Raw genomic sequence first — 22,165 nt, 5'->3', positions numbered from 1 at the left:
TACATCCTCATCATTGACTTCCTGCACCAGCCTGTCCTCCTCCTCTGGGTTCTGGAGCACAGGAGTCAGTGTATTGCCGGTCTGGCTGTACAGATACTCCATTCCCAGCAATTCACCTACAAAAACAAAACAGAAAAAAGAAAGTAATTCATATTTAATCTAATCTACTATCTATTTAATAATTTTGTCCTCATCTCGGCTGACATCTCCTGGACAGACAACATCACAGCGGTCATCATGAAGGCTCAGCAGCAGCTACACTTTCCCTTCCCACTGTATCAAGATACCTTGTGCACCTTCACATTCACTGATTAAGGAGTTGCTTTTAATCTCATTGTACATATATATTGAGATAGTCTATTCTATTCTAATACATTAAAGGTTTAACTGATTAATAAATAGTGACATTAAATATCAAATTAATCATGGTGTTCTTTTTCATGTTGAAATGGGCACAATGTCTTGCCTGTGTATGCTCCAGGCGTGCGGTAGCGCTCATCCCAGCGTCTCTGCAGCACCCTTTGGCTGAGCTGGTCCACTGCCTCTCTCAGAGCACTGCCATAGGAGCGGAAAGCAGGCGCTCCTTTCACGGCGTCCTCCGTCCGGTCATCATTCCAGCGCATCAGCCCTTCCAGAAGATACGCTTGGAAATGCGCATCACTGGCACTGGTTCCTGAAGGGTAAATGCACAGAGAAGCATTTGTCACATTAGATATTCAGAACATATGACATGCATATACTATGAAGTATCTGTAATGTGTAATAGAATTACAACCAGATAATGAGAAAAAAATAAAAATAGGTAGTAACCCGTATGTATGCAATAAATACCTGGAATGAATCTGTTTAAGTGGAGGTGGAAGGACTCCAGGGAGGTAGAGCCACGGGCACACCTGTAGCAGCACAGCTCCACACCGCCTTTCTTCAGGGTGCCCGTCTTTATGTAAAGCGGGAAGTCCTCTGGGTCTTGGATACAGCCGACGTGTTTCCTCTGCTCCTGCCATATCTGCTGGATCACCCAGAGTGTCCTTCCCGCTTGTACTGTCAAACAGACTGATCAGTGACCCAATCAGTCTGGTGGTCTCCTCTACCCCTCTGGTCCTCCTCCTGCAGTGCAGCGCCAACTCCCTCCGGGTAATGCGAGTGGTCAGTGTCTCCTCCGAGATGTGGCCAATCCTCTTCGCTGCCAGCTCACTCTCCTTGGCACGGCGAAGAGCAGCAACATCTTCCGGATCCCACTCGAAAATGCACGTGGACAGGCGTGCCATGAAAATGCTGTAGAGGAGGTGAGCCTCAGTTGTGACGCCTGCAGCAAACCGCAGCATGAAATGCCAGATATCAAGGCGCACCTGAAGCTCATCCCACTCTGCAAACATGGCCTTCACCCGACAAAGGCCATGCTGACTGCAGCAGTCTCTGTCCACGTACATTATTTTTGGTGGCTCCTCTCCTGCCGCCCTGTACCGCTTCATTAGGCCAGTTGCCATCGCGTCCAGTGCTTGTCCCTCGCTGGCTGTCAGGACCGAGACAAGAACTTGACCGTGCTCGTTGCCCACATTAGTGCACCAGGCAGCTGTACCTGCAGCAGCACCAGCAAGTTTCTTGGTAACCTATTCAGAAAAGATAAAATTAGAAAAGATTAGAAAAAAAAAAAGTTAAAATCAGTATTCATTATGTATACACTCAAAATTCTGCATATAAACAGGGCTGTGATACCTTTTTTGTGGAGTCCATCTTGAGGACAGAGCCAAAGATGCTGGTTATTTTGGCCTTCACCTCATGCAGTCGCCCAAGAACATCCCTGGCATACACAGCCAACAGCCACTTGGGCTTGGGAAGGGCTGGTAAGAGGGGAGGCTCAGCGAATGCAGGGGTGTGCACAACAGAGGACCTTGTGAATGGTTCACAAGCTGTCAGGTACTGCAGGACACGCTGCATCCACGCTTCGCTGTGTTGTTCCTGCAGTTTTCTGTACAGTTGAGTCACACTGTTGCCCATTGTCCTCTCCCTCATCATCCTCAGCACCCGGATGTCACATGAGTATCTAAGGAAAATAAAGAGTGTAATGACTAAAGAACAACACAAATGTAAGCACCTCATAATGGTTGACATTCATTATGAATTACCTGTATGTAAGCAAAGCTGGAAATTGGCTGCGGTGGCCCATATCCAGCTGGCCTAAGATGTCCTCAGACCAAGCGGGATACTTTTTAGAGCAGCGTTTGCACTCCAGATACTCAGTGGCAAGATCATACCACCCATCAATGTCCAAAACCTTGCGCACTGTTTGGTACAGCCCTGCTGCTGTTAGTCTGTGCTTGCCACAGGCTGGACGGACACAGACGAGAGGAAACAGCCACATCTTCTGGGGCATCCATAAGAAGACTGGCCGACAGAAGAACTGGTCAGGTGAGGCGGGAGGCTGGGTGTGTATGAGAGGGGCCTGAGGAGGATGCCACCAAAGCTTCAGCGGGGTCACTAGCTCTGGCTTGCCGGTTCGTGGGTTGGCCTTGAATAACGTGCGCCGAATCCACTCCTGCTGGAAAGATGGAAGCTGACCCTTCCAGTGACTTGGGAGCTCAGCTGGTGGCTGATGAATGACAAGACCTGGTATCGCTGCTGGTGGAGGATCGGCACAGGCCTCAAGGTGCACAGTGGCTGCAAGAGCTAATGAAGGAGAAGTGAGGCAAACAGGCAGCAAAACAATATTAGGTTGACTGTTGCGTTTCATATTAAGATGCCATAAATGCAGCTAACAAACAGGCGCCGTGCAGAAATACTACAGAAAGAAACTGAAAAAAATGGTGTTAAAATGCAAAAAAGCCAGTGGAACTTTTAGATGCAAGAAATATGAAGTAAATACAGCTGAATTTTAAATGAAATGATGTTAAAAAGTTACAATTAAATGAAATAGAGTAAGGAAAATTATGCAAAATGAATTCAGTCGAATTAATGATGCCCACAGATATGAAACATGCACACAGACACTGTAATGACTACTATTCTAATCGTTAGAACAACGAATGTTCACCGTCCTGTGGGCTCAGAGGGAGAGGGAGGCAGAGGGAGTTAGAGGGAGCTAAAGCGTGAATGGGAGGAGCATGCGGTGTAACTGTGAAAAATTCAGGTGATTGTTTTAGAGCACACGGATGTGCAGAGTTAAGTTGAAGTGAGCAGGGATAAGCAAAATAACAATACACAGACACCTTTGTACATCCTTAAGGTTTGGAAGAAGTGCACTCAAAGAATGCATCCCGGTTGATGTGATATATTTCTGTATTGTGAAGAAAAATATATTTAAAACGTAGAAATTTTCCACAAAATAATGCTTTTTAGTGTTGTCACTAAACATTCACACAATATTTGTGTCATATGCCACACCTGTATTTAGCTGTGCTTCACATTGCGCTGCAGCAGATACCAGCTCCTCATCATCATCCTCAGAAGTGCCTGATGAACAAATATTAAAACTATCAGGCCTACTGTTAACAACACACAGAGACAAATGTTCACAAGATGCTGCGCACTTACCAGCAGAGAAAAGCTGTTTGGTCGGGGGTTTGGAAGGTGGTGGTAAGGGACACTGTGGTGCTGGAGCTGAAAAAAATGGACAAGTCTGTGTAGTCAAGTAAAATGGTAAAGCCACACATGTAGAACTGCTGTCGGGGAAATTCAAAGTTCAAACTCCTACTCACAGGGTTTAACTGGTGATGTCAGCTTTTTTGCCAGCTGTGAGGGAGACAAATGTTTGCCCCGCGCCAACAGCGCTTTCACAGTGGCAGTTTTCCATGGACCAGTTTGGAGTCCTGGTGCAGAGGAAGTGGAGGCTGCAGATGGAGGTGCAGAGGAAGTGGAGGCTGCAGATGGAGGTGCAGAGGAAGTGGAGGTTGCAGATGGAGGTGCAGAGGAAGTGGAGGCAGATGTCCGTCTCTTCAAGACATATGCCTTGAACAAGGCCATGTTGGTGTTGGGCCGGGCATCTGCTCTGACCAGGTAATTAATGAGGGCCTGGGCCTCCTTGCTGTGGTCCTCATAAACCTCCTTCATGGAGCGGCCCTTAAATTCTCCAAACTCCACCATCAAAAAGCCCGGGTCTCCAGTTTCCTGTGCTTTAGCCTGCATGTCCTGCTTCTTCCTAAACTTCTCCAGTTCCTCTGTCATCTCTCTGATTTGGGAAGTGTACTGCAGGAAAAGCTGTTTATTTTGTGCTAGCGGGTTTTCCTGTGCTCTTTCTTTCGAGATACTATCCACTAAATATAGTGCATAGCTAAGATTGTGCTCCAGGAGCCATCTAAATCTCTGGCCTTGGTACATACCAAACTGAAGCTGGCAGTGAGCCAGTACTAAAAAGTCATCAGTTTGGTCTCCACCATGGCCAGTGACAAAAGTCCTGGCCTCTGCCAGCACCTCCTCTTTGGGTTTCGCCCTTACAGGCCTGACACTGCCAAACCTCTTTGCCTCCTCCGACGGCGCCATGAGAAGTCTGGTTGAACTGGCTGACTGGCGGCGAAAAACTGGATATGCATACATTCTGTGAATGAAAATAAGGAAAAGTGTGTAAATTAAACTGTAACAGAGGCTGTTACATCCCATGGGTACTTGCAAGAGGCACAGTGACAGAGCTGAGGAAAAGTGTTTTTCTTCCCATCCATGCCACGCCCCCACCCAACACCCTCGCACCTGCTGTAACACAGAGGTGTGAAAAACAGCAGGGGGTGCAGCCAGAGCTTCTTTTCCACACTTAGCCTGAGGACCTGGTGGTTATTTATCTTTCTTTCAATCAGAAGTAAAATCAGCGAATCAGATCCGTGGATTAACGCCACATTAACATCACGCAACCTCCCCACAGGACCATGGAAAATGCCATTAGGCTAACTTTCAGTACATACAGTATATCTGTCCATATGGGCTTTAAGGCACGCAGCATAACATCATTAAGGCCTAAGATAATTGCTGTGACATTTATTAACTGTACTCTGTAACTGTAACCGGCACTTATTCGTGTCATATGGTAGCATGACAGCAACGTTTTACTCCTAGCCACATGTTACCTGTAACTAGCTACATTTTTCTAAACACAACTGTCAATATTTGGACATCTCTCCTGGCACTACTCCATCTATCCATCTATCCAACTATCCAACTACCCATCCATCCATCAATCCATCCATTCATTCATTCATTCATCCGTTTTTTCGGCTTTCATAAAACAGCGCTTCGCTCATAATTCACACATAATCATCGCATACTTTTAACTTTTTATATTTTGCATTTTATGCTAAGTTTAGCAACACCCTTTGCTATTTATTAACGGTAGAAAAGCATACAAGTTTACAGTCGATAACGGAATGAAACAGGACGACTTACCTTAGCGATAGATGGAGAGACGAGAACTGCCTGACCGCAATGCTTCAAAATATGACGGAGGAGAGGGAGGAACGCTGATTGGTCAAAAGTAAGCCAGCAGAGGGAAGAACCGTGATTGGTCAAATGTAAGCCCAAAGTAAGCCCACAGGAGGAGACGTGATTGGTCAAAAGTAAGCCACAGGGAGACGTGATTGGCTAATGTGGGCTTACTTTGGGCTTACTTTGGGCTTACTTTGGCGAAATTGACGGAACTCAGCAAGCGCAAGTGAGAGGTAGCGGGATCGATGCCTGCATTCTCCAGGAATCCTTCCTTAGCTTCACATTTCAGTGGAGGAAATCATCAACATCTGTGGTGGTACAGCTGAAGTTGGCTTAGGGTTTTGCGATATCTGCATCGTGAGCCCTACAACCATAGGGGATGGTGTTCGAATCAAAGAGCTGGTTGAGCATGTTGTGATCCATTCACGCCTTCTCCAGGAAGCTTTGACATGATCAGTGGAGGTTATTGTCATTGTTTGGTCTTGTGTTGCCTTTGTAAAATTTCAATCTCACATGAGCGCGTCACAAGGTACAAAGGCCTTGTGGGCAGAGCATATGAATTCCTCCTTTCACAAAAGGAGAATCATTATGATCTAAATATGTTTTCATGTAGGGATCTTTGAGGTTCTTTGATTTACAAATAGGGCAAAACAAATGCAGTTGGATTTAGGGCAATTCAAATTTAGGGTTTCAGTCTCTTCAGTATATACTCAAATATGGAAGGCAAATTAGGTCAAACTATAAAGGGCTTGCTTTCCATGCAAAATGTGGCGGGATTCATGTCCTCATTCCTCAGAAATCTTTTAGGTGCTCTTCTGGTGAGAGGTCTAAATGGTGGTCTTATAAAGGCAGACCAACTAATATGCAAATTCAAATTTGTTTAAAAACTGAAAGCATGAAACACTACGGAATTCCTGTGTCTCACTAATCGGATGCAAGACTCTTCTTGATACATTCAACCAGTCTGAAAAACACACTGAGTAAAACCAACAAGCCACAATCGTGAGATCTATTCCTTTTGATGGATCGAGGAATAGATCTTTTGGTCAGAAATGGTCGTTGATTTGGAAGCACTAAGAAAAGACTGACATAGCTCCTGAACACATCATCTGATTTGCAAATAAGTGCCCATCAGGACCGGAGTTGACCCACTTGCATGGAAATGGATTAGCGTCAATTACCTTCAAAAAGCATAAATCAATGCAAATGACCCTAGGACGAGCACGGGGGGGTGGGGTGGGGCTGGGGGGGTGCTAGCGTTCCATGATATCTGCAGTCTCTACTCAACAATGAAAGGGGAATTAGCGCAAGTGGTAGAGCGCCTGCTTAACATGCGAGACATAGCGGGATGCCCGCATTCTCCAGGAAGCTTTAACTTGCTTGTGCTCTGTGGAGAAAGTCATTTACAGCTGATTGCGGCTAATATACAAGTCAAAGGTGGGTGTAAACTGAAAGCAAAAGTAATCTTTCAGAGCATGATTACCCTGAAGTCAGAAAACAAATTGTTCATGACACATTCAATCCCCCTAATGAACCTAATGTAAGCTAAAATAAAAATATTGCCACATAAGCATTGTTTGAAAAAGGCATTTGCACAAAGTGGAATCAGAAACAAGTGTTGACAACACTGCTTTAGATGGAAAGCCGACGAGAATGGGATTTGAACCCATGCGTGCAAAGCACAATGGATTAGCAGTCCATCGCCTTAACCACTCGGCCAAAAATGGGGCAAAAGGGACTGCCCGAAAGGGGGGAAAAGGAAAAAAAGAGGAAGGAGGGGGGGGAAAGAGAGAAAAAGAAAAGGAGAAAAAAGGAGGAAAACGTACACTATATCCACTTTTCTCTATTCTCTTATCTTCTCAACATTGTTTACACACACCTCTGCACTTATTGCAAGGTTTATCATCCATTTAATTTTCATGTTTCTTGTGGGATTCGAACCTGTATTGTGGCAACACCCCAACATACCACAGTGCTTTGGACGTTACTAAAGCCTACTGTAGGGGGCAGCACACAAAATGTGTATAACTGTAAATGTAAATAAGTCTCCCATCATTTTTCCCCTCTTTTTTTGGTACACTCAATTATTTGAGAGACTAGTGTTATGATTGGCTTTGATCTTAGACATTATAAATTCATATTCTGTATTTTCCTAAATGTTCCTAGCTGGTACTTTTCCACTCTGTTCATACTGCACAATCGATGACCTTAAAAGGGTCCAAGACTTTAGAATGACATAAACAACTGGGTCAGACAAAACATCTCTAGTAGAGTAGATAGGTCTGGTACATTAGATCCACGCCTAAAACAGTTTATCACATCCAAAGAACACAACAAGGACAGCAACTGGCCTGATCATGCCACTAAAAACTGGCCAATTATACTCTGACAAGTGTGAAAACAACTTCTGTGAGATAAAGCTGAATATAAATATGACATGTTTCCGGATATCGGGGCTTGGCCTGACGGATTTCCTGCGGGAGCTCTGGCACTCCAAGTCCAGCGCTGCAATATACTTTACTATGTGACCACTGATAAATACTTTTTTAATAAACGATTTCTCCAGCTTGTTCTTGGGCTTCCAATGAAAAAATCGGGCTAACACTAGCTATCTATCTGTATCACTATTTGTGCAACACAAGTGAATGAAACAAATTCCAAATTGAGCAAAGAAAGTATTTTTAAAAAATCTTTGGTTGAGACAAAGAGTGTTGGGTTTTATTAATAAATGTAAAATAATTCTCCAAGTAATTCTGGCTTCACTTTTGACAATTGCATTAAATGGATGTCACTCACACTCACTGTCGTCCTGTTTTGCAAAGGGAAATTAAATAAAAATGTGAAGGCTGTTCTTGGTTCAAGTAAAATGATCAAACTTTATTAACATTGTAACAATAATCACACAGTAACAGACGAGCAATCATCTGCGAACAGACAGACAGACACTTAATGTAAACTTAACGCCGCAGTTAAAACGCCGCATGAAATGGAAGCTGTCCAAGCGCACTGCAGACCTCCATGGGTGGAAGAGTTTGACCACTGAAGACACACCTGTGAAAAACAAAGTCAGCCGCTGCCCAATTGCCAGTACCCCTCCTCCCACAAGTGGAGTGGTAACAGTGTGTGTGTGTGTGTGTGTGTGGCACACAGTTTTTCAAACGTATATTTGATAAAGATCATTTTCACCCACCTGACTGGCTGCAGCAGTCCCGGTCAACATAGATGACCTCAGGTTCAGCTTGGCCCGCATTCTTGTATCGAGTGACGATGCCATGGCACAACTCTTCCAACCCTGCACCTTCACCCGTTGTCAGAACAGAGTTCAGAACCTGGCCAAACTCGTTGCCGATGTTTGTCATCCATGCAGCACTGTCCCCAATAGCGCCAGCCAGCTTCTTGGTAATCTGTAAAACAAACACTACTTTCAAACTGTTTGTTGTAATTATACACGTGTGCGTGTGTCAAACCGACATTCACGCACTTGCACCTGTTATCATATTCCTCTTTTTTTTGGGGGGCAATAAATATAGCTTTCCCAGTGATAACTACTAATACAACCGATTCTCCGCAACAACCAAAAGATTCATCGCACACAAGGCCTTGAAATTGATTTTGGTCAAGACAGACACATTTGATGACAATGTGGGGGAGGAGGTTTCAGAATATGAAGATCAAATTCAGAGTCTGACAGTGACTTTTAGAAGAGGATGACATTAATCATCAGCTATCTCCTAAATGAGAACGAACCACAGCTAGACAGCAGCAGGCCCCAGGACCAAGTGGTCAGCAGCCGAGCTGAGATTGAGATCTTACTTATGTTTTGTAAATGTTCAAAGTTGTAAAAAAGTTGTAAATGAATAATACATGATAGTTATACCAAAAAACCTTGTTGTTTATATTGCTTGAAATTGGGATGAAGTAAACATCTGTAGAGTATTTTAACATAAAATTGTTTGATTGTGTTGAATTAAAAACCCCAAAAATGCAGCGGGTCCACCAGACCAACAAACATTGCTTGAGTAACAAAAATATGACCAGAAAACAAGGGTTAATACATCTGGACACATCTGTCTGCTCTGCTCAAACACATAACCAGGCTCCGTTACCAGAGTGGAGAAAACGCCACAGATAGCCGATTAATTACTATTGCACTGACGGACAATAAATGCAAAAAAAGATAGTTCAAATCCTAAGGCTTTCCCCGAGGAATCGGCAGAGTTTATAAGGCAAATAAACAAAAAAATAAGTTACTATTTGTCTTCTGATTCTGTCATATCACTAACATCCCCACCGTCGCCACACAATGCTGGTATGAACAGCGACGCTATTACAGGCAGAACTTCCATTGGCAAAATGGCTACGTTACAAGGAAGTTGAAATACAACTTGGATAAAGTGCCGAGAGGACGGAAGATTAAATTGCATATTGTTTGTCCCACGGTTTAACATTCGGCTTATACATGGCGTTACTTTTATGAGTATTAATCAAGTTTACAAACCTTGTTCCCGTGCTTGTCACAAGTGTATGCGAAGAAAAATATGGCCGACACTCAAAAGCGTTAACCGCGCCCCCTTCGACGTCACGTCACGTGTCCCTTTTGCCCCATTTTTGGCTGTGTTCGGACCTGTGTTCGGACCTGTGTTCGGACCTGTGTTCGGACCTTGTTCGGACCTTGTTCGGACCTTGTTCGGACCTAGTTAGGAACTCTTTGATGTCGTTAGGAAAGTGTTCGGACCTTGTTCGGACCTGACAGAATGTGTTCGGAAGTGTTAGGACCTCTGAGGCAGTCCAAAAACCGGCGGGTACGCTCGTCCCCTCAACTGTTGTTTTGATGCTAAAAATTCGCGTCCTCAACAACAGCTGCTAAAATTTCAGTCTCACATTGCAGCCTCATTAGTAACGCAGGGCTGTGAAAGGAGGAAATCAATTCTCCCTTCCTTCACAAAAGGAAAAAAAAGGGGAATTAGCTCAAGTGGTAGAGCGCTCGCTTTGCATGTGAGAGGTAGCGGGATCGATGCCTGCATTCTCCAGGAATCCTTCCTTAGCTTCACATTTCAGTGGAGGAAATCATCAACATCTGTGGTGGTACAGCTGAAGTTGGCTTAGGGTTTTGCGATATCTGCATCGTGAGCCCTACAACCATAGGGGATGGTGTTCGAATCAAAGAGCTGGTTGAGCATGTTGTGATCCATTCACGCCTTCTCCAGGAAGCTTTGACATGATCAGTGGAGGTTATTGTCATCGTTTGGTCTTGTGTTGCCTTTGTAAAATTTCAATCTCACATGAGCGCGTCACAAGGTACAAAGGCCTTGTGGGCAGAGCATATGAATTCCTCCTTTCACAAAAGGAGAATCATTATGATCTAAATATGTTTTCATGTAGGGATCTTTGAGGTTCTTTGATTTACAAATAGGGCAAAACAAATGCAGTTGGATTTAGGGCAATTCAAATTTAGGGTTTCAGTCTCTTCAGTATATACTCAAATATGGAAGGCAAATTAGGTCAAACTATAAAGGGCTTGCTTTCCATGCAAAATGTGGCGGGATTCATGTCCTCATTCCTCAGAAATCTTTTAGGTGCTCTTCTGGTGAGAGGTCTAAATGGTGGTCTTATAAAGGCAGACCAACTAATATGCAAATTCAAATTTGTTTAAAAACTGAAAGCATGAAACACTACGGAATTCCTGTGTCTCACTAATCGGATGCAAGACTCTTCTTGATACATTCAACCAGTCTGAAAAACACACTGAGTAAAACCAACAAGCCACAATCGTGAGATCTATTCCTTTTGATGGATCGAGGAATAGATCTTTTGGTCAGAAATGGTCGTTGATTTGGAAGCACTAAGAAAAGACTGACATAGCTCCTGAACACATCATCTGATTTGCAAATAAGTGCCCATCAGGACCGGAGTTGACCCACTTGCATGGAAATGGATTAGCGTCAATTACCTTCAAAAAGCATAAATCAATGCAAATGACCCTAGGACGAGCACGGGGGGGTGGGGTGGGGCTGGGGGGGTGCTAGCGTTCCATGATATCTGCAGTCTCTACTCAACAATGAAAGGGGAATTAGCGCAAGTGGTAGAGCACCTGCTTAACATGCGAGACATAGCGGGATGCCCGCATTCTCCAGGAAGCTTTAACTTGCTTGTGCTCTGTGGAGAAAGTCATTTACAGCTGATTGCGGCTAATATACAAGTCAAAGGTGGGTGTAAACTGAAAGCAAAAGTAATCTTTCAGAGCATGATTACCCTGAAGTCAGAAAACAAATTGTTCATGACACATTCAATCCCCCTAATGAACCTAATGTAAGCTAAAATAAAAATATTGCCACATAAGCATTGTTTGAAAAAGGCATTTGCACAAAGTGGAATCAGAAACAAGTGTTGACAACACTGCTTTAGATGGAAAGCCGACGAGAATGGGATTTGAACCCATGCGTGCAAAGCACAATGGATTAGCAGTCCATCGCCTTAACCACTCGGCCAAAAATGGGGCAAAAGGGACTGCCCGAAAGGGGGGAAAAGGAAAAAAAGAGGAAGGAGGGGGGGAAAAGAGAGAAAAAGAAAAGGAGAAAAAAGGAGGAAAACGTACACTATATCCACTTTTCTCTATTCCCTTATCTTCTCAACATTGTTTACACACACCTCTGCACTTATTGCAAGGTTTATCATCCATTTAATTTTCATGTTTCTTGTGGGATTCGAACCTGTATTGTGGCAACACCCCAACATACCACAGTGCTTTGGACGTTACTAAAGCCTACTGTAGGGGGCAGCACACAAAATGTGTATAACTGTAAATGTAAGTAAGTTTCCCATCATTTTTCCCCTCTTTTTTTGGTACACTCAATTATTTGAGAGACTAGTGTTATAATTGGCTTTGATCTTAGACATTATAAATTCATATTCTGTATTTTCCTAAATGTTCCTAGCTGGTACTTTTCCACTCTGCTCATACTGCACAATCGATGACCTTAAAAGGGTCCAAGACTTTAGAATGACATAAACAACTGGGTCAGACAAAACATCTCTAGTAGAGTAGATAGGTCTGGTACATTAGATCCACGCCTAAAACAGCACTCACACATACACACATTGTTTATCACATCCAAAGAACACAACAAGGACAGCAACTGGCCTGATCATGCCACTAAAAACTGGCCGATTATACTCTGACAAGTGTGAAAACAACTTCTGTGAGATAAAGCTGAATATAAATATGACATGTTTCCGGATATCGGGGCTCGGCCTGACGGATTTCCTGCGGGAGCTCTGGCACTCCGAGTCCAGCTGCAATATACTTTACTATGTGACCACTGATAAATACTTTTTTAATAAACGATTTCTCCAGCTTGTTCTTGGGCTTCCAATGAAAAAATCGGGCTAACACTAGCTATCTATCTGTATCACTATTTGTGCAACACAAGTGAATGAAACAAATTCCAAATTGAGCAAAGAAAGTATTTTTAAAAAATCTTTGGTTGAGACAAAGAGTGTTGGGTTTTATTAATAAATGTAAAATAATTCTCCAAGTAATTCTGGCTTCACTTTTGACAATTGCATTAAATGGATGTCACTCACACTCACTGTCGTCCTGTTTTGCAAATGGAAATTAAATAAAAATGTGAAGGCTGTTCTTGGTTCAAGTAAAATTATCAAACTTTATTAACATTGTAACAATAATCACACAGTAACAGACGAGCAACCATCTGCGAACAGACAGACAGACACTTAATGTAAACTTAACGCCGCAGTTAAAACGCCGCATGAAATGGAAGCTGTCCAAGCGCACTGCAGACCTCCATGGGTGGAAGAGTTTGACCACTGAAGACACACCTGTGAAAAACAAAGTCAGCCGCTGCCCAATTGCCAGTACCCCTCCTCCCACAGGTGGAGTGGTAACAGTGTGTGTGTGTGTGGCACACAGTTTTTCAAACGTATATTTGATAAAGAATTTTATCATTTTTACCCACCTGACTGGCTGCAGCAGTCCCGGTCAACATAGATGACCTCAGGTTCAGCTTGGCCCGCATTCTTGTATCGAGTGACGATGCCATGGCACAACTCTTCCAACCCTGCACCTTCACCCGTTGTCAGAACAGAGTTCAGAACCTGGCCAAACTCGTTGCCGATGTTTGTCATCCATGCAGCACTGTCCCCAATAGCGCCAGCCAGCTTCTTGGTAATCTGTAAAACAAACACTACTTTCAAACTGTTTGTTGTAATTATACACATGTGCGTGTGTCAAACCGACATTCACGCACTTGCACCTGTTATCATATTCCTCTTTTTTTTGGGGGGGGGCAATAAATATAGCTTTCCCAGTGATAACTACTAATACAACCGATTCTCCGCAACAACCAAAAGATTCATCGCACACAAGGCCTTGAAATTGATTTTGGTCAAGACAGACACATTTGATGACAATGTGGGGGAGGAGGTTTCAGAATATGAAGATCAAATTCAGAGTCTGACAGTGACTTTTAGAAGAGGATGACATTAATCATCAGCTATCTCCTAAATGAGAATGAACCACAGCTAGACAGCAGCAGGCCCCAGGACCAAGTGGTCAGCAGCCGAGCTGAGATTGAGATCTTACTTATGTTTTGTAAATGTTCTAAGTTCTAAAAAAGTTCAAATGAATAATACATGATAGTTATACCAAAAAACCTTGCTTCATTTGCACATTTCTTGAATGTTTTCTATCCTTTTTATTTTTTTAATCACATTTTATTGAAAAAAACGAATTGCACTTTAATACATAAATGTGATCATATTACATGTTAATCATGTATGTTGTTTATATTGCTTGTAATTGGGATGAAGTAAACATCTGTAGAGTATTTTAACATAAAATTGTTTGATTGTGTTGAATTAAAAACCCCAAAAATGCAGCGGGTCCACCAGACCAACAAACATTGCCTGAGTAACAAAAATATGACCAGAACACAAGGGTTAATACATCTGGACACATCTGTCTGCTCTGCTCAAACACATAACCAGGCTCCGTTACCAGAGTGGAGAAAACGCCACAGATAGCCGATTAATTACTATTGCACTGACGGACAAAAATGCAAAAAAAGATAGTTCAAATTTTAAGGCTTTCCCCGAGGAATCGGCAGAGTTTATAAGGCAAATAAACAAAAAAATCAGTTACTATTTGTCTTCTGATTCTGTCATATCACTAACATCCCCACCGTCGCCACACAATGCTGGTATGAACAGCGACGCTATTACAGGCAGAACTTCCATTGGCAAAATGGCTACGTTACAAGGAAGTTGAAATACAACTTGGATAAAGTGCCGAGAGGACGGAAGATTAAATTGCATATTGTTTGTCCCACGGTTTAACATTCGGCTTATACATGGCGTTACTTTTATGAGTATTAATCAAGTTTACAAACCTTGTTCCCGTGCTTGTCACAAGTGTATGCGAAGAAAAATATGGCCGACACTCAAAAGCGTTAACCGCGCCCCCTCCGACGTCACGTCACGTGTCCCTTTTGCCCCATTTTTGGCTGTGTTCGGACCTGTGTTCGGACCTTGTTCGGACCTTGTTCGGACCTCGTTAGGAACTCTTTGATGTCGTTAGGAAAGTGTTCGGACCTTGTTCGGACCTGACAGAATGTGTTCGGAAGTGTTAGGACCTCTGAGGCAGTCCAAAAACCGGCGGGTACGGCCACCTCGTCCCCTCAACTGTTGTTTTGATGCTAAAAATTCGCGTCCTCAACAACAGCTGCTAAAATTTCAGTCTCACATTGCAGCCTCATTAGTAACGCAGGGCTGTGAAAGGAGGAAATCAATTCTCCCTTCCTTCACAAAAGGAAAAAAAAGGGGAATTAGCTCAAGTGGTAGAGCGCTCGCTTTGCATGTGAGAGGTAGCGGGATCGATGCCTGCATTCTCCAGGAATCCTTCCTTAGCTTCACATTTCAGTGGAGGAAATCATCAACATCTGTGGTGGTACAGCTGAAGTTGGCTTAGGGTTTTGCGATATCTGCATCGTGAGCCCTACAACCATAGGGGATGGTGTTCGAATCAAAGAGCTGGTTGAGCATGTTGTGATCCATTCACGCCTTCTCCAGGAAGCTTTGACATGATCAGTGGAGGTTATTGTCATCGTTTGGTCTTGTGTTGCCTTTGTAAAATTTCAATCTCACATGAGCGCGTCACAAGGTACAAAGGCCTTGTGGGCAGAGCATATGAATTCCTCCTTTCACAAAAGGAGAATCATTATGATCTAAATATGTTTTCATGTAGGGATCTTTGAGGTTCTTTGATTTACAAATAGGGCAAAACAAATGCAGTTGGATTTAGGGCAATTCAAATTTAGGGTTTGAGTCTCTTCAGTATATACTCAAATATGGAAGGCAAATTAGGTCAAACTATAAAGGGCTTGCTTTCCATGCAAAATGTGGCGGGATTCATGTCCTCATTCCTCAGAAATCTTTTAGGTGCTCTTCTGGTGAGAGGTCTAAATGGTGGTCTTATAAAGGCAGACCAACTAATATGCAAATTCAAATTTGTTTAAAAACTGAAAGCATGAAACACTACGGAATTCCTGTGTCTCACTAATCGGATGCAAGACTCTTCTTGATACATTCAACCAGTCTGAAAAACACACTGAGTAAAACCAACAAGCAAAAATCGTGAGATCTATTCCTTTTGATGGATCGAGGAATAGATCTTTTGGTCAGAAATGGTCGTTGATTTGGAAGCACTAAGAAAAGACTGACATAGCTCCTGAACACATCATCTGATTTGCAAATAAGTGCCCATCAGGACCGGAGTTGACCCACTTGCATGGAAATGGATTAGCGTCAATTACCTTCAAAAAGCATAAATCAATGCAAATGACCCTAGGACGAGCACGGGGGGGTGGGGTGGGGCTGGGGGGGTGCTAGCGTTCCATGATATCTGCAGTCTCTACTCAACAATGAAAGGGGAATTAGCTCAAGTGGTAGAGCGCTCGCTTTGCATGTGAGAGGTAGCGGGATCGATGCCTGCATTCTCCAGGAATCCTTCCTTAGCTTCACATTTCAGTGGAGGAAATCATCAACATCTGTGGTGGTACAGCTGAAGTTGGCTTAGGGTTTTGCGATATCTGCATCGTGAGCCCTACAACCATAGGGGATGGTGTTCGAATCAAAGAGCTGGTTGAGCATGTTGTGATCCATTCACGCCTTCTCCAGGAAGCTTTGACATGATCAGTGGAGGTTATTGTCATCGTTTGGTCTTGTGTTGCCTTTGTAAAATTTCAATCTCACATGAGCGCGTCACAAGGTACAAAGGCCTTGTGGGCAGAGCATATGAATTCCTCCTTTCACAAAAGGAGAATCATTATGATCTAAATATGTTTTCATGTAGGGATCTTTGAGGTTCTTTGATTTACAAATAGGGCAAAACAAATGCAGTTGGATTTAGGGCAATTCAAATTTAGGGTTTCAGTCTCTTCAGTATATACTCAAATATGGAAGGCAAATTAGGTCAAACTATAAAGGGCTTGCTTTCCATGCAAAATGTGGCGGGATTCATGTCCTCATTCCTCAGAAATCTTTTAGGTGCTCTTCTGGTGAGAGGTCTAAATGGTGGTCTTATAAAGGCAGACCAACTAATATGCAAATTCAAATTTGTTTAAAAACTGAAAGCATGAAACACTACGGAATTCCTGTGTCTCACTAATCGGATGCAAGACTCTTCTTGATACATTCAACCAGTCTGAAAAACACACTGAGTAAAACCAACAAGCCACAATCGTGAGATCTATTCCTTTTGATGGATCGAGGAATAGATCTTTTGGTCAGAAATGGTCGTTGATTTGGAAGCACTAAGAAAAGACTGACATAGCTCCTGAACACATCATCTGATTTGCAAATAAGTGCCCATCAGGACCGGAGTTGACCCACTTGCATGGAAATGGATTAGCGTCAATTACCTTCAAAAAGCATAAATCAATGCAAATGACCCTAGGACGAGCACGGGGGGGTGGGGTGGGGCTGGGGGGGTGCTAGCGTTCCATGATATCTGCAGTCTCTACTCAACAATGAAAGGGGAATTAGCGCAAGTGGTAGAGCACCTGCTTAACATGCGAGACATAGCGGGATGCCCGCATTCTCCAGGAAGCTTTAACTTGCTTGTGCTCTGTGGAGAAAGTCATTTACAGCTGATTGCGGCTAATATACAAGTCAAAGGTGGGTGTAAACTGAAAGCAAAAGTAACCTTTCAGAGCATGATTACCCTGAAGTCAGAAAACAAATTGTTCATGACACATTCAATCCCCCTAATGAACCTAATGTAAGCTAAAATAAAAATATTGCCACATAAGCATTGTTTGAAAAAGGCATTTGCACAAAGTGGAATCAGAAACAAGTGTTGACAACACTGCTTTAGATGGAAAGCCGACGAGAATGGGATTTGAACCCATGCGTGCAAAGCACAATGGATTAGCAGTCCATCGCCTTAACCACTCGGCCACCTCGTCCCCTCAACTGTTGTTTTGATGCTAAAAATTCACGTCCTCAACAACAGCTGCTAAAATTTCAGTCTCACATTGCAGCCTCATTAGTAACGCAGGGCTGTGAAAGGAGGAAATCAATTCTCCCTTCCTTCACAAAAGGAAAAAAAAGGGGAATTAGCTCAAGTGGTAGAGCGCTCGCTTTGCATGTGAGAGGTAGCGGGATCGATGCCTGCATTCTCCAGGAATCCTTCCTTAGCTTCACATTTCAGTGGAGGAAATCATCAACATCTGTGGTGGTACAGCTGAAGTTGGCTTAGGGTTTTGCGATATCTGCATCGTGAGCCCTACAACCATAGGGGATGGTGTTCGAATCAAAGAGCTGGTTGAGCATGTTGTGATCCATTCACGCCTTCTCCAGGAAGCTTTGACATGATCAGTGGAGGTTATTGTCATCGTTTGGTCTTGTGTTGCCTTTGTAAAATTTCAATCTCACATGAGCGCGTCACAAGGTACAAAGGCCTTGTGGGCAGAGCATATGAATTCCTCCTTTCACAAAAGGAGAATCATTATGATCTAAATATGTTTTCATGTAGGGATCTTTGAGGTTCTTTGATTTACAAATAGGGCAAAACAAATGCAGTTGGATTTAGGGCAATTCAAATTTAGGGTTTCAGTCTCTTCAGTATATACTCAAATATGGAAGGCAAATTAGGTCAAACTATAAAGGGCTTGCTTTCCATGCAAAATGTGGCGGGATTCATGTCCTCATTCCTCAGAAATCTTTTAGGTGCTCTTCTGGTGAGAGGTCTAAATGGTGGTCTTATAAAGGCAGACCAACTAATATGCAAATTCAAATTTGTTTAAAAACTGAAAGCATGAAACACTACGGAATTCCTGTGTCTCACTAATCGGATGCAAGACTCTTCTTGATACATTCAACCAGTCTGAAAAACACACTGAGTAAAACCAACAAGCCACAATCGTGAGATCTATTCCTTTTGATGGATCGAGGAATAGATCTTTTGGTCAGAAATGGTCGTTGATTTGGAAGCACTAAGAAAAGACTGACATAGCTCCTGAACACATCATCTGATTTGCAAATAAGTGCCCATCAGGACCGGAGTTGACCCACTTGCATGGAAATGGATTAGCGTCAATTACCTTCAAAAAGCATAAATCAATGCAAATGACCCTAGGACGAGCACGGGGGGGTGGGGTGGGGCTGGGGGGGTGCTAGCGTTCCATGATATCTGCAGTCTCTACTCAACAATGAAAGGGGAATTAGCGCAAGTGGTAGAGCACCTGCTTAACATGCGAGACATAGCGGGATGCCCGCATTCTCCAGGAAGCTTTAACTTGCTTGTGCTCTGTGGAGAAAGTCATTTACAGCTGATTGCGGCTAATATACAAGTCAAAGGTGGGTGTAAACTGAAAGCAAAAGTAATCTTTCAGAGCATGATTACCCTGAAGTCAGAAAACAAATTGTTCATGACACATTCAATCCCCCTAATGAACCTAATGTAAGCTAAAATAAAAATATTGCCACATAAGCATTGTTTGAAAAAGGCATTTGCACAAAGTGGAATCAGAAACAAGTGTTGACAACACTGCTTTAGATGGAAAGCCGACGAGAATGGGATTTGAACCCATGCGTGCAAAGCACAATGGATTAGCAGTCCATCGCCTTAACCACTCGGCCACCTCGTCCCCTCAACTGTTGTTTTGATGCTAAAAATTCGCGTCCTCAACAACAGCTGCTAAAATTTCAGTCTCACATTGCAGCCTCATTAGTAACGCAGGGCTGTGAAAGGAGGAAATCAATTCTCCCTTCCTTCACAAAAGGAAAAAAAAGGGGAATTAGCTCAAGTGGTAGAGCGCTCGCTTTGCATGTGAGAGGTAGCGGGATCGATGCCTGCATTCTCCAGGAATCCTTCCTTAGCTTCAAATTTCAGTGGAGGAAATCATCAACATCTGTGGTGGTACAGCTGAAGTTGGCTTAGGGTTTTGCGATATCTGCATCGTGAGCCCTACAACCATAGGGGATGGTGTTCGAATCAAAGAGCTGGTTGAGCATGTTGTGATCCATTCACGCCTTCTCCAGGAAGCTTTGACATGATCAGTGGAGGTTATTGTCATCGTTTGGTCTTGTGTTGCCTTTGTAAAATTTCAATCTCACATGAGCGCGTCACAAGGTACAAAGGCCTTGTGGGCAGAGCATATGAATTCCTCCTTTCACAAAAGGAGAATCATTATGATCTAAATATGTTTTCATGTAGGGATCTTTGAGGTTCTTTGATTTACAAATAGGGCAAAACAAATGCAGTTGGATTTAGGGCAATTCAAATTTAGGGTTTCAGTCTCTTCAGTATATACTCAAATATGGAAGGCAAATTAGGTCAAACTATAAAGGGCTTGCTTTCCATGCAAAATGTGGCGGGATTCATGTCCTCATTCCTCAGAAATCTTTTAGGTGCTCTTCTGGTGAGAGGTCTAAATGGTGGTCTTATAAAGGCAGACCAACTAATATGCAAATTCAAATTTGTTTAAAAACTGAAAGCATGAAACACTACGGAATTCCTGTGTCTCACTAATCGGATGCAAGACTCTTCTTGATACATTCAACCAGTCTGAAAAACACACTGAGTAAAACCAACAAGCAAAAATCGTGAGATCTATTCCTTTTGATGGATCGAGGAATAGATCTTTTGGTCAGAAATGGTCGTTGATTTGGAAGCACTAAGAAAAGACTGACATAGCTCCTGAACACATCATCTGATTTGCAAATAAGTGCCCATCAGGACCGGAGTTGACCCACTTGCATGGAAATGGATTAGCGTCAATTACCTTCAAAAAGCATAAATCAATGCAAATGACCCTAGGACGAGCACGGGGGGGTGGGGTGGGGCTGGGGGGGTGCTAGCGTTCCATGATATCTGCAGTCTCTACTCAACAATGAAAGGGGAATTAGCGCAAGTGGTAGAGCACCTGCTTAACATGCGAGACATAGCGGGATGCCCGCATTCTCCAGGAAGCTTTAACTTGCTTGTGCTCTGTGGAGAAAGTCATTTACAGCTGATTGCGGCTAATATACAAGTCAAAGGTGGGTGTAAACTGAAAGCAAAAGTAATCTTTCAGAGCATGATTACCCTGAAGTCAGAAAACAAATTGTTCATGACACATTCAATCCCCCTAATGAACCTAATGTAAGCTAAAATAAAAATATTGCCACATAAGCATTGTTTGAAAAAGGCATTTGCACAAAGTGGAATCAGAAACAAGTGTTGACAACACTGCTTTAGATGGAAAGCCGACGAGAATGGGATTTGAACCCATGCGTGCAAAGCACAATGGATTAGCAGTCCATCGCCTTAACCACTCGGCCACCTCGTCCCCTCAACTGTTGTTTTGATGCTAAAAATTCGCGTCCTCAACAACAGCTGCTAAAATTTCAGTCTCACATTGCAGCCTCATTAGTAACGCAGGGCTGTGAAAGGAGGAAATCAATTCTCCCTTCCTTCACAAAAGGAAAAAAAAGGGGAATTAGCTCAAGTGGTAGAGCGCTCGCTTTGCATGTGAGAGGTAGCGGGATCGATGCCTGCATTCTCCAGGAATCCTTCCTTAGCTTCACATTTCAGTGGAGGAAATCATCAACATCTGTGGTGGTACAGCTGAAGTTGGCTTAGGGTTTTGCGATATCTGCATCGTGAGCCCTACAACCATAGGGGATGGTGTTCGAATCAAAGAGCTGGTTGAGCATGTTGTGATCCATTCACGCCTTCTCCAGGAAGCTTTGACATGATCAGTGGAGGTTATTGTCATCGTTTGGTCTTGTGTTGCCTTTGTAAAATTTCAATCTCACATGAGCGCGTCACAAGGTACAAAGGCCTTGTGGGCAGAGCATATGAATTCCTCCTTTCACAAAAGGAGAATCATTATGATCTAAATATGTTTTCATGTAGGGATCTTTGAGGTTCTTTGATTTACAAATAGGGCAAAACAAATGCAGTTGGATTTAGGGCAATTCAAATTTAGGGTTTCAGTCTCTTCAGTATATACTCAAATATGGAAGGCAAATTAGGTCAAACTATAAAGGGCTTGCTTTCCATGCAAAATGTGGCGGGATTCATGTCCTCATTCCTCAGAAATCTTTTAGGTGCTCTTCTGGTGAGAGGTCTAAATGGTGGTCTTATAAAGGCAGACCAACTAATATGCAAATTCAAATTTGTTTAAAAACTGAAAGCATGAAACACTACGGAATTCCTGTGTCTCACTAATCGGATGCAAGACTCTTCTTGATACAT

At 43.1% G+C, this 22,165-nt stretch overlaps 5 non-coding genes across 5 annotated transcripts; all 5 read right to left on the bottom strand.

Annotated features, from left to right (window-relative positions):
* Positions 1-7,048: 7,048 nt before the first annotated feature.
* On the bottom strand, positions 7,049-7,136 carry trnas-gcu (transfer RNA serine (anticodon GCU)). Its single transcript has one exon. It is a non-coding gene; the product is annotated as a tRNA-Ser (tRNA).
* Positions 7,137-11,817: 4,681 nt separating this feature from the next.
* Positions 11,818-11,905, bottom strand: trnas-gcu (transfer RNA serine (anticodon GCU)). Its single transcript has one exon. It is a non-coding gene; the product is annotated as a tRNA-Ser (tRNA).
* A 5,901-nt stretch (positions 11,906-17,806) lies between these two features.
* trnas-gcu (transfer RNA serine (anticodon GCU)) lies at positions 17,807-17,888 on the bottom strand. The gene has a single exon. It is a non-coding gene; the product is annotated as a tRNA-Ser (tRNA).
* A 1,601-nt stretch (positions 17,889-19,489) lies between these two features.
* trnas-gcu (transfer RNA serine (anticodon GCU)) lies at positions 19,490-19,571 on the bottom strand. The gene has a single exon. It is a non-coding gene; the product is annotated as a tRNA-Ser (tRNA).
* A 1,601-nt stretch (positions 19,572-21,172) lies between these two features.
* trnas-gcu (transfer RNA serine (anticodon GCU)) lies at positions 21,173-21,254 on the bottom strand. The gene has a single exon. It is a non-coding gene; the product is annotated as a tRNA-Ser (tRNA).
* Between the last annotated feature and the right edge of the window lie 911 nt (positions 21,255-22,165).

Source organism: Leuresthes tenuis, unplaced genomic scaffold (genome assembly GCF_036924035.1).
Source record: "Leuresthes tenuis unplaced genomic scaffold, fLeuTen1.0.hap1 SCAF_5, whole genome shotgun sequence".
Lineage (NCBI taxonomy): Eukaryota > Metazoa > Chordata > Actinopteri > Atheriniformes > Atherinopsidae > Leuresthes > Leuresthes tenuis.
This window is presented reverse-complemented; position numbering and strand designations above follow the sequence as displayed.